The 13,972-nt window shown below is 38.3% G+C and overlaps 1 protein-coding gene across 3 annotated transcripts in view; it reads right to left on the bottom strand.

Moving 5' to 3' along the window:
• The window catches only part of GTDC1 (glycosyltransferase-like domain containing 1), a 315,044-nt gene that overhangs the window by 280,068 nt on the left and 21,004 nt on the right, over positions 1-13,972 (bottom strand). The window lies entirely within an intron of this gene.

The raw sequence follows: 13,972 nt of genomic DNA, 5'->3' as shown, positions 1-13,972 counted from the left end.
GAACCTCCAAAAACAGAAATGTTCTGAGTCTTAACTAATAAGAGCTTTTTTCAGTCATCAAGGATTTTCCTAAGTCAATGATAATGTAAAAATATAATAATAATTCAGAGTAGAGGTTCTAAACCGTGGTCCGTGGATGGCCTATGTGCTCCTGAATGATATGTGTAAAATGTGTGGGTTTGTGTAAATGGATATCTCTCTGTAGAGAAGGTCAATAGTTTGTCAGATTTACAAAAAGGTCCATAATCCAAAGTACTATCAAGAACCTTTGCTGAGGATGGCCTGAAATCTCAGAGGCAGGCTGAAAAGCATATGGATAATTAGTCCAAGATTGGGGTTTGCACTCCAGGGGAAAAATGGGGATACACAGATACTTGTAGATCTGGGGTAAATACCTTAAAAACATTACTTTCTGGGAGAACATTCCATCAGCTTTAAACTATCACTTAACTTACACAGCCCTGTATTCTCAGTTTTGCACAGTGAAGAGAAAAGATGTTACCATATACCCAGGGGTGGATACTGTGACTTTCCTGTTCTGTAAATATTAAAGTCAGAGAACCCTTAAGAATATGACTATTGACAAGGTCAGAACTAACATAGTAACTCAGCCAAAAAGGAGCCTTTATGACAAGCAAAGAGGAGGACCCAGCAAAGCAAAAAGAAATGTGGCTCCCAGACAGTTTACATAGCACCAAATCACAGGATGACCTAACACACCTTTGACAATAATTATTGTAAGCAGTAGCCATAGACTCAGAATAACCCATATTAGAAAGAAACCAGGTCAGAGAACCTTCCAGGCACCAACTCTGAAAAAGACAGGAAAGCATTCACAGCAACAGGGAGAATCCTGAGTGTCATCTTTGAAAAAGGTTAAGAGAGAGAGAAAGGCCAGGAAGACATAAATCAAGTGACGAGGGGGCCTTCTGAGATGGCCTGTTTGAAATAATGATGTAGTACAAGCATGTCAAATTCAAAGGCTAATGCGGGCCAAATAAATGAGGCACGCGGCCCACGGGCCGAGAGTTTGACATGCTTGATGTATTATCTATATATATAAAAGCCTAAGCAACTGTTATGACTGAACGAGCAGAACCACCGGAAACAACCGGTCGACCGGTCGCTATGACACACACTGACCACCAGGGGGCAGACGCTCAATGCAGGAGCTGCCCCCTGGTGGTCAGTGCACCCCCACAGCAGGAGTATGACTCACGGCTGGCAAGCGCAGCTGCGGCAGCAGGATGAGCGGAGCAGTGCGGGCTCCTCCCTGGCCACCTGCTGCTTTGGGCTCAGCCAGAAGCCGGACTCACGGCTGGCGAGCGCAGCTGCGGCAGCAGGATGAGCGGAGCAGCGCGGGCTCCTCCCTGGCCACCTGCTGCTTTGCACACTACTACATCCCTTGAGGGAATTTCAGACTGCCAGTTTCGACCTGATCCCTCGAGGGGGTCTGAGATTGCGAGAGGGCACAGGCCAGACTGAGGGACCCCACCGGTGCATGAATTCATGCACTGGGCCTCTAGTATTCTATAGAAAAATAGTTAACCTCATGAGTAGCTTCTAGGCACTGTAGTCAGTGCTGGAGATTCAGCAGAGAAGAAGACACAGTTTGCTCCTGGGAGGGGAGGAAGGATGCAGGGAGATTAGTATATCAGCAGTGTTATTTCAGTTATGATACATGAAATAGAGGAAGTAAACAAGATGATGTGCCTGAGGCATGGGAGAATGGCCTACATCTATCTAGTTCATCACAGTGATGCTCACTCCAATTCTCAAAGTTAGTCAGGAACTTAGCGAATTGAGACAGAAAAGACCCTTGGGAAAGCTAGTCAAACCTCTTCAGTTCAGAAATGAGGACAAAGTATCACAACCTCATTATCTCCAAACATCAAGATACGCACACCTGGGCTGAGTCATGACTTTATGATACATGCTCTGCCTTTAGAAGAGAAGCCCAAGAACAAGTAACAGAACAGCATTTCTGATTTTTTTTTATAAACTGGCCAAGGATATGATGCACTCTGTACCCTTTACAGTTAACACAGAATCACATTCTATCCAAATTCCTGGCAAGTTCCATTCTATTAAAAGAATTTTGTTTTTTGCTTCTACAGACAAATCTGATCAATGTGTGCTATCAAAGAAAGGTGAGGGGAGCGGGAGGCATGGGAACCAGTCTCCAAGAGGACCCCCAAATCCTCACCTCGTGCAATTGATGCCTGTGCAGTACCCTCTCCCACTGTATCAGGGTTGGTTTGAAGGAAAAACAATGCCATGAAAGTGATGGTGCCTGACTTCTGAGGCTAGGTCCTAAAAGATACTGCACCTACCCCTTGCTCTTCTCTTTCAGATAACTCTCTCTGGGTGAAGCCAGCTGTTAGGTCATGTGGACATATGCATAGACCTATGGCATGGTCCACGTGGCCTCCTGCCAAACAGCCAGAATCAACTTAACAGCATTATATGGGAGCCATTTACTAAGCAATCATCCAGGCTGCTCAGGTGACTATTGCCCTGGATAACATCTTGACTACAACTCATGAGAGAGATCAAGAGCCAGAATCACCCAGCCTCTACTCTCACCCCTGTCTAGCATGCACTCTAACTTTCTGTATTACAGAGCCTCAAACACTAAAAACTGCATTTCCCCGATGCACCTGCATCAGGCCTTCGGCAGGGGACCCAGGTTCATCTAACCAGAGAAATCCACGTAAGACTTGGAAAGAAGTGAGCAAATCAAGGTGGTAACCCCCTAACAATGAGATCAGATCTTGGTAAGACATTTTGTTCTTCTGACAATCAAGCAGATACTCTATTATGTGACCCCTAGTATCATCAGTTCCGAGTAGCAAGCGACAGTGGAGTTTTCCACTAGGATAGTAAAACTGGGTGTTTCTCTTGACTTGTGTTGTTCTTAGCTTATTAACAGTCAGGTTGGTTCCTTGGTACTTAAGTTAAGCAGTGAGGAACCTCTCCCTTTTTGCTTAAACTAGCTAGCTGTCTGCAACTTAAACTAGCTGTTGCTTGAATCTAAGAACCCACTCTATCATACACTAATTTTCCTAACTCACAACACATTACCTTTTATTTCATAATGGACCCTCTTCTTTTCCATTGCTAATCTGTCTATGTGTACACTCAATCCTATTCATCATGCCTTTTCTAAAAACTTACTTCATCAGTTTTCTTCTTTTCCCCAACCTCCATCTTTTCCTCTCAGCTGGCTTCTTCTCCTTCACCAATAACACACTTCTTTCAACTCTATGGACTATGCCTGTTAAGTTCCATAAAACAATAATATAGTGTCACTGTCTTCAGTTCAATTTTTGTTCAATGTTCAAACTACCACAATTTGGCTTCCTTGGTCATCACTCTACTGAAACGGTCATTGCTAAGGTTGGCAATAACCAAATAACTGACTATTTTCATTCCTCACACAGCTAGACTGTGCATTTGGCACTCCTACCTGCCAGCCTTTTTGAAACTCTTTTCCATTGCTTTTCAGGGAATGACCATCTTACAACTCTCCTCTGGCCTATGGGTTTTCACTACTTTACCCTGGCTTCTTTTCTAGGGATTCCCTAGGGTTTATCTGTAGGGATATTATGATTTCATTCTGCCCCTGACTTCAAGATTTCAATTACCATCTATATATTCATTGGTCATTCCCAAATCCAAACCTTTTCCCTACCTCTCTTTTCACACTACAAACTTGTAATTTCTATCTACCTATGAGATGCATCTAGCTTTATCAATTATTGGAAAATATTTTTTAAAAACTCCCTAACTTAAAAAGGACATATTTATACATCGCCCAGAAACTTGTAATTTCTATCTACCTATGAGATGCATCTAGTTTTATCAATTATTGTGAAATAAAATAAAAAATCCCTAACTTAAAAAGGACAAATTTATACCCCGCCCAGTGGTGTGGCTCAGTGGTTGAGCATTGACCTAGGAACCAGGAGGTCATGGTTCGATTTCCCGTCAGGGAACAGGCCCTGGTTGCAGGCTCACTCTTCAGTGTGGGGTGTGTAGGAGGCAGCCGATCAATGATTCTCTCTCATCATTGATGTTTCTATCTCTTTCCCCCTCTCTGTGAAATATATATATATATATATAATGTAGTTTATACCCTATAGCTGTGCAGTCTAAGACTATGGCCACTAGTCACATGAGCTTACTGGGCACTTGCAATGTGACTAGTCCAAATTGAGATGTGCTGTAAATATAATATACACAATAGATTTTAAAGACAACACAAAAATATGACTGTAAAATACCTTAATAATTTTATATCAATTACATGTTGAAAAGATAATAATTTTGATATATTGAGTTAAGCAAAAAATATAAGCAAAATTAATTAAACATATTTCTTTTTACTTGATTAATGTGGCCACTAGAAAATGTAAAATTATTGCATGATAATTCTATTGAACAGTGCTGCTCTACACACAAAAAAAGGAACAACATGAAATATATATATATATACACTACACTCAACTAACAAGGAAAGGAAAAAAAAGAGAATTGTTGTTTTTTTTCTCTCTCAAGTTACCCTCACATTTAGTCCTGGAATCAAGACTTATAAAGTTCCCTAAATCTCAAAACTATAATGTGAAAAATACTATATTGTATCCTATAAAAATCAAATTTAATCACAAGTATATCACAGAATACAAATAGCTAACATTTGATATGTGCTATGCAACTATATAACATAACTTAATCATCGCATCTCTGAAGTAGATAATAATACTATAAAAATCAAATTTAATCACAAGTATATCACAGAAATACAAATAGCTAACATTTTATATGTGCTATGCAACTATATAACATAACTTAATCATTGCATCTCTGAAGTAGATAATATTGTTACTTCCCACTTAATAAAGTTCAGAAACCTAAGGCAGAAAGAAGTTATGTAACTTGCCTAAAGTCACCTGCTTAGGCCTCACACCCACCTAGCTCTACTCTAGATCCCATACTCTCACTCACTACCATTTACTGACTCAAAAAAAGTAAAATTTTAAAGAACAAAACAGCCTTAGATGGTTCCCAGTATTCTTGAACTTATATTCTCAACTAAGATCAGAAAACATCAAACTACATAAAACCAAGTATGAATACAAATATGAGCTCACAGAAAATGGAAATTTTGAAGCAAAAGTGGGTAGAGCACAAGGATGAAATAATGAAAGACGACACAAAGGAATGTGCTCTGAGCCCAGCAGGTCCAAATGAGAATTCCTCAAGAGCAAGCAAACACTGCTGTGTGAGCACGAAAACTGCACGGGCCTCAAAACATGGCGCACAGAGGCCACAGGGGCAAGTCAGGCCTGATTCAGAACCAGGGAACCTTCCGGTTGCAGGTAATTCTTCACAAAGTAGCAGGGGCAAGTAGGATGTTAGTTCTTGAATTAGCTGTTTCAAAAAAAATTACAGAAATATCTGAATAAGGCTATATGTTTGTGTGTTTGTGCGTATATACATATATATATATATCCTATATTTTAATGTAATTTAGCATTTTTTAAGAAACTCTAAAATACAATGCTAACAAGGTAAATAAATCAATCAATACATGAGCAAAAAGAAATAGATTAATTTCATATGTTTACATATCTCTAGAAAGAAACACACAAAAAGATGACACTGGTTACATGTATATTTAAAAAGTATTAAGGGACTAGGATATATTCAAGAGAAATTTCAAAGCCCTTGAACTTTTTAAAATTTGAACCAAGTGAACAAAGCAAATAAGTCAAAAGTTTAAAAAAATCTTAAAGAATAAAAATAAAGTGATGCTAAATAGAAAAAGGTATATAAATATATTTATTCATACATATATGCCTGCATAGAGGGAGTGGAGTCCTTGATGGTAAAGGGGTTAGGGACTTCCACCTCCACCCTTGCCCTCTGTACCTCACTGTCCACCAACAGAGATACACAACAGGCACACACAGAGGTCATTTCCATTGCTAGATGATGCTGTTTGGATATTCTCTCTCTTATCGTCTAAGTGCTTAAAACATCCAGAAAAGACAGACAGAAATACCTTAAAAAAAATGAAGAAGATTCTAAAAGCTATTAATATGGAAATATATTTCATAATTTTTAAATTATTGAAGGAGAAAAACTCTGTTTGGAAGTCAGAGATTCCAAAAGATCAGCGATATACAGCTTCCACAAAGCTATACGTCTATTACATTATTTGCTTAACACCTGCAAACCAGATTACCTATAGTCTCCAACCTAAAAGAGCCACCTTGAGTGCTTTATTTTAAACCAGAGGATGTTCTATGACATCTTTCACCTCATTGACCTGAAGTGACGGTGCTGACGGGACAGGGAAGTGACCCACTCCTTCCTGAAAGAGTATTCCCTCCAAAAGCTGTAGAGCTCTCAAGAGGCTGGCTTTCCAGAATGATGAGCCACGCTTCTCTGCTCAGTAACATAGTGAGCCCTTTCCTTTAAACTTCTCACAAGTCAGAACTTTTCACAAAATCTGCACCCAAAATATGGTTTATTCGCACTCATTTCCTTTGTGTTGCCATCATTCATTGTCTTCATTTTTAATGTAGTGGTGTTTTTAGCCACATGAAATGAAATGGAGTCAGTTTTTCTCATCTGTCTCAGCTCTACTCTTCTTCTTCTGGGACCCAACTCATGTGATCCTTTAACAACTATCTATTTCACACCAAACTGGATATCTCCCTAAAGCTTACCAATCTAGCCTCCAGGCATATTTCTTAAATAAAAGCAGTAGATCTTTGTAAATCTGAAATTTGCATACTAAAGGAACAAATCAACTATCAAAAGACTTAGTAGTATAGAATAGTGGCTCACCTCTAAGCAGAGTTTAAAATTCATTTCAATTTATTAATTTTTTTAAGGAAATAGCTATTGCCTTTTTCCCTTTGCAAAATACTGTGTTTAATGGCCCAGTTAAATTAGAGGTGATAGAGTGAAGCAAGTGTTTTAAATTGGTAAATTCTAAACCTTTTAATAAAAGAACATCAGTCAGAAGTTTTAATAAGACTCAGCAGGACAGAGAAGAATTAACAGTCTGTAGGTATCAAAAGGGGGTGATAGGCAATGATAACCTTAATCATTTTCGAAGGGATTTATAATTTCACTGCTTAAAGGTTAATGAAATTATGTGGTATTTTGCCCACTCTTATCCAGCAAATGATTTTCATGCCTTAGTTTATATGTAGTATTTATCAACTGAATCATATAATGGAAGAAATAACTCTTTTTACCAATAAGTCCATTGTATTTCCACTCATGTACCCCTGGGTGCACACTATCATTATCTGTTCTAACCAAAAACTGGTACCCTAAGACACACATATATGGTTTCCAACAGCATCTCAGAAAAGAGAACAAACCATAATCAGAACTCTAAAAGTACAGGAAGTTGCTAAAATGTTTGCTTTAAAAAAAAAAGATATATTTCTTTGTCTACTTTATACTCCAAGTCACCTATTGCTAAATAGTTGTTCCTGCCAACTACTCACATAAAATCCTCCCAAGCGATTGAAGAAGATATTCAAGACATTACTTGAAACAGAATAGAGAAATGCTAACAATAAACACAAATAATTAGAACAGGCAAAATGATAAAATACTTCAAGGCTACGACAATTGTTTTGTCCCATCACAGGGCAAAACCACACACCCCTATGGCCTTGCTTCACTGAGCACTCAGGAGGTGTTCAAGGCCAGCACTTTGCTTGGTACCCCATTCTAATGGAAAAACAAAACAAAATATAAAACTGGGTTACTAACCCTCCCTCCACAATGTACTGGCTGTATGACTTCTGTTCAGCTCTCTAAACTTCACTTTCCTCACAGGCAAAATACTCAAGTTAGCTAACCTTTGTTACACATGTATTATGTACCAGAGAATGTGTTAATAAGGACTTTACATATATTATATAATTTAATAACAAGTTTACCAAGTAGGTATTAGTATTATTTACACCCCAAAATTATGGAACTTACCCGAGATTTAAAAGCCATTACACAGAATCAGAATTTAAACGCAAGTTTTCAAATTCCAAAATCAATGCTCTTTCCCTATTCCACAAAATATGATTCCTGGTCTGCCCTCCCTCTGACCCTCTATATCTCCCTTTCTCCCTCTTCTCCTCCCTTCCTTCCTTCCTTCTTTACTTCCTTCCTCTTTCCTCCCGACTTCCCTCCCTCTTTTCTTCCTTCCTATCTGTCTCTGTCTGTCTTTCTCACTTTCTTTGAGAAAAAGCTTACTTTCCTACTATAGAGCTAGAGGTTAACCAGCATGTACAGTTTTCCTGAGTGACTACAAGGTACATAGCATTCTGCCATACATCAGAAAGAAAGGATTAATTTTTTTAAATTTAAAAATAAAGTAATGAAGCTAGATGGAGACACACATTTTGCAAAACATAGGGACGCATATGATTTAGTTCTAAACTGATGAGTCAAAAACAGAAGTAACTCAAAAGTTCATGAAATTGGAGCTCAGAGACCAAGGCATGATGCCAGAAGGAAGTATGGCTTATCCTGAAACGGGGTGAAAAGTCTGTCCTGCACCAGGGAGAAACAGGGTTAGAGAAAATGTGGAAAACAAGCCTAAGAAAGCTAAATGGGTCCAGATCGTGACTTAGAGTAAGAAGAATTTAACTTTACTATAGTAAAAATGTTGATGCACTAATAGTGAAAAGGTAAAGTTAAAATCAAATCAGAGTAAGAAGAATTTAACTTTACTATAGTAAAAATGTGTTTTGTCACAAAATATTTTTGATGCACTAATAGTGAAAAGGTAAAGTTAAAATAAAATCATAGTTATTTATTCTTTTTTATTGATTTTTAGAGAGAGGAAGAGGAGAGAAAGGGGGAGAGAAAAGAGAGAGAGAGAGAGAAGAAATCTATTTTCCACCTATTTATGCATTCATTGGTTGATTCTTGTATGTGCCCTGACCGGGTATCAAACTTGCAACCTTGGTGTATCTGGAAGATGCTCTAATCAATTGAGCTACCTGGCCAGTGCTCTTAGGTACTTATTCTTGGGAATAAAAAACAATCAACCTAGGATTGGGGGGCGGGGGGCAAGGGGGAAAGTCATTTCTATTACTAGAAGTGTTACAATCCATTCTTTACTAGTGTTCCATGGGCTATTCACACGCATTGCACAGTATTTTCAACCATTTACTAATCCAACCAACACTGATTGATCACATTGAGTTAGGCACCAAGGATAAAAAGATAAAGAACAGCCCTGACTGGTTTGGCTCAGTGGAAAGAGCATCAGCCTGCGGACTCAAGGGTCCCGGGTTCGATTCCGGTCAAGGGCATGTACCTTGGTTGTGGGCACATATCCAGTAGGGGGCGTGCAGGAGGCAGCTGATCGATGTTTCTCTCTCATAGATGTTTCTAGCTCTCTATCCCTCTGCCTTCCTCTCTGTAAAAAATCAATAAAATATATTTTTTTAAAAAGATAACATACTGACCTAGGGTACATGAGCATTTATGTAAGAAGCAGAGTGCCAAATGTTTTATGCAGCATGTAAAGAAATTATTAGGAATTCAGAAGGCCACTACAGACAGATCAATTCTTAGGAATGACTTGTGAAATTCCTGAAAGTCAATGAGGCATAAGTTAGGCAAAGTGTTCCACATATAACATGCGAGTACTTTGTTGATACTACCTACCATCACTATCATCATCATTATCATCAGCTCACAAGTGGAGCAATCCAGCTCCATCCACATTCAGACGTGCAGCCAAGAAAGGCAGGCAAACATAAAATCTAGAGGTAAGCTTTTTAACATTCATATTATTCATTCCATTTTTTGCTGAAGGACTAATGAATAACTGCTCAGAAACCCACTGGAAGATTCTACCTATGCATTAATGAAGGAAAGTGTGAGGCACGGTGGACTGACTGAATTCACTAGCACCTCAAGTTGCCAGCTCTGTCAGTGAGAGTCCAATGCTGAATAATACCTTCTTTAGTTGCACTACAATCTGACAACTCCACAATGCCCATTTGTTTCTAAGAACCAATTTAAGAAGTACGGATATCCGCCATACAATGCTTAACTGATGAGATGCTAGGGTTGTTGTTTTTTCTCAGAATACATGTGAACTGAATTTGCAGTATTAGAAATTATAGCATTTTTCAAACTGAATAGATTTAAGAATCAGTAATATATCTTTTGCACAGCTGTTTATTAATGACTTATACAAATATAATACAAGAACCAAATCTCAGAGTTAAAAACTACTTGCAAGGTCACCTGGTAAAACACTAGCCTCTATCCACATAGTATCGAGGACACAGATAGTGTTTAAACTAAAATAAGGGCAAAAAAGACCTCTAAGTACTTGTGTAATAGATGCCTTTGGCCCCAATATATCCACTTCACATCCACTACTGTATTTCACTAAAATGTATCTCAGCCTTTAATAATATAAACTGTATATGACAATATGGAAGGACTGAAAGGTTGATAATTAAGAGTCGTTCAATTTCAATAAAAAGTAGTTGGTATAAAATCATCTTTTAAAATATTCAGACCATGCCATCCAGATACCCACACGCACTTGGATCTACACACAGTAAAGAACGTGTTTAAATGTACTGAAGCTATACCTGCTGTCAAGAAACAAAAAAGTTGTGAAGGTTGATCAAACACAACGTTGCCTTGAGTGTCATGTTACTGTTTCCCACTAACGCTGTCCTAAAAGTTAACAGTCAATGTAATCCAAAGGTTTCTCTTTATTTCTATATTTAAATCATCACAGGTTTGATCAAGCATGCAAATCCCCATAGGCTCAGGGTTCCCATCAAAATGTCTTACAGGAACATTAAAAATTGAATGGGCGTAAACAACTCCGACAGAGCGCGGCTCATGACAGCATCGCTGTGATCTTTGTGTTTCATGTGCAGCCACACTGGGGAAGCTTGCAAGGGAATATGAGCAACTAATTACTGCCTTTTGCTTGAGGGCAGGTGTGCTGATCTCTACAGGTGTCTCCGTGGCAGTGCTCTGCCCACTGCATCGCCTCTTGAAGACATCCAGGGTAAGAGCTTGCTGAAGCCTTGCAAAACATCTGATAGAATACCAGACAGTTGAATGTTCAGGAAGAAACATGGTGTGACTTCTCCTTAAAAATACCACTTAGGAGAAATAGCAGCTGGAAAGGCTTTAAATCGGTGGTTCTCAACCTTCTGGCCCTTTAAATATAGTTCCTCATGTTGTGACCCAACCATAAAATTATTTTCGTTGCTACTTCATAACTGTAATGTTGCTACTGTTATGAATCGTAATGTAAATATCTGAAATGCAGGATGGTCTTAGGAGACCCCTGTGAAAGGGTCGTTCGACCGCCAAAGGGGTCGCGATCCACAGGTTGAGAACCGCTGCTTTAAATGGTTTGTGGATATAGTTCCTCATGTTGTGACCCAACCATAAAATTATTTTCGTTGCTACTTCATAACTGTAATGTTGCTACTGTTATGAATCGTAATGTAAATATCTGAAATGCAGGATGGTCTTAGGAGACCCCTGTGAAAGGGTCGTTCGACCGCCAAAGGGGTCGCGACCCACAGGTTGAGAACCGCTGCTTTAAATGGTTTGTGAAAGAACACTATAAGACAGTATAAAAAGTAATATAAAATCGTATCTATCAATCACACACATTAAACATGGATACCAATGTCGTCTGAATGAGTACAGGAAGTTTTTCAAAGAAAACACTGTTAATTTCTAAACAAGAAATTTAAAAGAAAAATTTAATTAAATAATAATCTTATGTCAGTCGATCCTTTTTTCATTCAGGAAAGACTAGCTAGAGCAGGGTATACAATTCTAGAAGATCCAGAAAATTTTTGAGAAATGATCCACGGTGGGAAATTAGCAAACAAAACAGTCATCTGATGACAGGGGAGGTATATATTCCATTTACATATGATGCCATTTGCAGGACTCATGGTCCTTAAATCTTTCCCATAATACTGGAAAAGAAGTATGCTTACTAATGAAGAGACACAAAATCCAGAGGCAAACATCCCCCGTGCCGCCACTTGCTACCTGCATGATCTTGGGCAAGAAATTTGACTTGTGCTTCAATTTCCTCATCTAATGATAAACAAGACCCACCTCATTAAGGGTGTTTTAAAATACTTGGGCCAGGGCAAGCATATAGTAAATGCTCAATAAATTGTAATTAACATTATGAAATTTCCAAAATACAGTAGTCTCTTGTTCTGGTAGAGCACTAGCCAATCAAAAAGTATCTTGAAAAGTTAATATTCATCAGTGCTATGTTATTCAGAACTTTGTAATATGGTGCACATTTTTAAATAAAATATATATATTGCCTGGCTTTTGAGCAATCAATCAAAAACCACACAAACAACATTTAACCAATTCTTGACTTTTTCTGAATGATCAGTCATCTTAGTGAAAGTATTTTATTTTTAATACTACAATTTTGTGGAGGAACTAGTTGTGCTTCATAACAGTGAAGTAGGAGAGTTCTAATAGTATTTCAAACTTCATCTACTTGGGAAAGAATATCTTTCTGGCAATATCAAGGTTAACATTCTTAGGGGATGTATTTGCTCAGAATAAAGAAATGCCTATAAATGATAATAAAAGAATGTTATCAATTATTTTTATTCAAAATTCCCTATTTTAGTGTTTTTCTTTAAACAAATGGAATTAAGATATTTCAGATCATCATTAATATGAACCATCAGTTATGAAACCAAAACATCACTGGTCTTTAAAAAATTGTTTCAGACTATTCTCAAAGGAACCAAATGGGGGGAAGGGGAAATTAGAACAAAATGCATACAACAATATATTAAAATAAGAGTATTTTCAAAGTTAAGAATGATTAGACCCATGGGGATGATGAGAATACAATTATTTGAAAGTAATATCCCTCCCACTCTTAGCAGACTGTTACATCTGAGGCTGATTTCTCCAAATGTGGACGCTGCAATAACCTTCTCTTCTCTCTTCCGTTAATTCCTTCTTCCTCCTGCCCATCCTCCAGGCTTCAATGGCATCCCAACCACCATAAATGTTAAGAACTGACCTGTTGTGCTTTAACACAGACCTAATGTGTCACTCCCATATGAAAAGATCTATTCTAATGGGGGTGGGGGTGACAGGCACATAGATAATTAAAGAGGTGTGTGTGCGCATGTGAACGCATGTGTGAATACATGGATGTGTATGCAACACACAAAGTACTAATAGAGAATAAACCAAAGCTCAATCATTTTGCCTAACATAAGTCAAGGAAGGCTTTATACAACTGGTGACAACTGGATGAAAAAGTGCCTACAAAACAGATTCAAAGCTCCAGGCCAGAAGCACCCATTACAGAGCCTCAATCTGCTATGTTCCAACTGCATCCCACACTCTCCTCACATGGATGTCCTCATTCTCTAAACACAGTGGACACTGCTATCAGCTGGCCTCTGTTCGACCCTCTCCCTTGAATCCCTTTTTCATCTTCCCCACCTTGAAAGTTTTAAAAATATGATACCCTCCTACCCAGACGTTCCACTTCTACTTATTTTTCCTATACAGTTAAATCAATGGCATCCAAACCACCATGAATATTAGAAACTGAATCAAAAGACTTTAGACTTTACAACTGTGAGCAGGAAGACAATGTTAATTCAAACATTCTGAAAGAAAGTGATTTTCAATTTAAAATTTAATTATTCAGGCAACATATCAATCAAGTGAGAAAACTGAGTAAATATATTTTTTTTCTCACACACCCTTTCTTAGGAAAGGTTGAGCATCGAGCTATGAACCAGGAGGCCATGTTAGATTCCTGGTCAGGACACATGCCCAGGTTGCAGGCTTGATCCCCAGTCGGGGATGTGTATGAGGCAGCCAATCAATGACTCTCTCTCATCATTGATATTTCTATCTCTCTCCTCTC

This window comes from Myotis brandtii, unplaced genomic scaffold (genome assembly GCF_000412655.1).
Source record: "Myotis brandtii unplaced genomic scaffold, ASM41265v1 scaffold1577, whole genome shotgun sequence".
Taxonomy (NCBI): domain Eukaryota; kingdom Metazoa; phylum Chordata; class Mammalia; order Chiroptera; family Vespertilionidae; genus Myotis; species Myotis brandtii.
Note: the sequence above shows the minus strand (reverse complement) of the source record. Positions and strands in the feature narration are given on the sequence as shown.